We start from the raw sequence: 1,863 nt of genomic DNA on the forward strand, positions 1-1,863 counted from the left end.
TCCTGTATGCATGTCAAACATAGGTATCCAAACAATATGCAGCATATAAATGCAGCAACCACAAACACAAGCAATAAATGCATCATGCATATGATGCCAATGATGCGTCCTGGTCACCCTTGACGCCAGTCGATTATCTCATACAAAAGTGAGGCCGAGTAGGTAGGGCTGTGACAACCGTGCACTCTGTCGTCACTACTCCTGATGAGTGACCGAGTGGACGGGATGCTGTCGGAGTACACCTATCCTCCTACCCCAAATCATAGATGGGGGAGCACAATGCTCTCAACTCCCGGTACATGATGACGGGGAGGAATCCCTGCCGGATAACACGTTGTGTCACACTACCCATGAGCGGACCAACGGTGCCTAACAGAGTCCCTGCTGCAACACACTCTGCCTGAATTGACCACTAACCCATGAGTGGTGGTGTGTGCAGATCCATGTAACTGGCGATGTGCTCAGCAATAATGGAGCGGACTATCGCACAGCATGCAATCATGCAAATGATGCATGGCAATAACCATATAAACATCCTGACCTAATCCATATATATATAGAAATGTGCACCCTAGGTCAAAGAATCATATCAAATCAAGTACACAGAAGGTATAAAAACCTAGGTCCTGAACATGGTGAAGCATGGTATATCACTACCCCCTATAAGCATGTATAAGCAAATAAAGTATACATGGGATGCAAATCAAGCAATCAATCAATCATGTATCAGATATTGGGTAGTGACTAACCGAAACAAACAAAGGACATAATTAATGCAATATGTTAATTTCATTACTAAGCATATCAAAGACAAAAAGTCAAAAGTACCCGCCTCCGATAAAATGGTCCAAATCTGACTCCGAGATACTCGTCTCGCGTCAAAGTCCTGTAATATTTATAGTTTCCAGGTTTAGCTAATTTCATATAGATAAAATAGCTAAATCAAATCCACGAGAAGCTAACATAAATCCAACAATTAACTAGGGTTAATTTACCTTAACCCTAATCATATCATCAAACCAATTCCACACCTAATCCATTTTCACATGATTACACCTCTACATAATCAATCACCTAATTCAAATGCATAAGAAATTATATATGTACCAATTCCTACCTAAATCAACATGTATCATAATCATGTTCCTTACCTAGATTCACATGATCATCTAACCAAATCTTCCAATTCAGAACATGATCTACAACAAGTATTCAAATACATCTAATCCTTACCTCACAACTCTAAAGATTCTGTCAACAGCACAATTGGAGATCGACTTGTCGCTGCTAGCAACACAACAAATTGCTAACTCGTAGCCGTGCTTGTTGATCCACACCAGGTCTGTTGCTGCCAGCTTAAATTTATTGCTGCTGGAACTCTAATTGTTGCTGTCGGAACACTGCACAGCAGAGCCCTTCCTCACTGTTTCCCCCTGCCTCTCCAATTTCTGGTGACGAGATCAGAAACAAGGAAGAAAATCAGTACCCAAGAAATAAGAAGTCACCACCGCAGATCAAATCCACAACACAGCTTGGTATAGCCCTTACCTTCAAGGTTCGGCTAGGGCAGAGGCGACGGGGTGGAGAAGGCCGGCGACACTACGGATGGCGACGCCGTCGGGTGGAGAAAACGCGGCTGAGAAGATGACTAAGGCTCAGGGAAGATCGCCGGCAAACGAAGGGGTCGGCTAGGGCAAAGAGCGAAACCGCCGGAGTTCTTGTGGCTGATACTCGGCGTCGGCAGAGGAGAAGATGTAAGAGGAGAGGATGCTAGGAACTCCACGGCAAGGGCTAGGGCTCCGGGTGGTCAACGGTGGCTCTCAACTAGGGCAGAGGTTGGGTCGCCGGCGTCGGCAAAGGAGA

General features: G+C 44.9%; 1 long non-coding RNA gene across 1 annotated transcript; it reads right to left on the reverse strand.

Moving 5' to 3' along the window:
* Window positions 1-832: 832 nt before the first annotated feature.
* LOC122049595 lies at window positions 833-1,589 on the reverse strand. The gene is made up of 3 exons (XR_006130996.1): window positions 1,549-1,589; window positions 1,234-1,448; window positions 833-886 (listed from the first exon to the last, which is right to left on the reverse strand). It is a non-coding gene; the product is annotated as an uncharacterized LOC122049595 (long non-coding RNA).
* Window positions 1,590-1,863: the final 274 nt, after the last annotated feature.

Source organism: Zingiber officinale, chromosome 2B (genome assembly GCF_018446385.1).
Source record: "Zingiber officinale cultivar Zhangliang chromosome 2B, Zo_v1.1, whole genome shotgun sequence".
Classification (NCBI taxonomy): domain Eukaryota; kingdom Viridiplantae; phylum Streptophyta; class Magnoliopsida; order Zingiberales; family Zingiberaceae; genus Zingiber; species Zingiber officinale.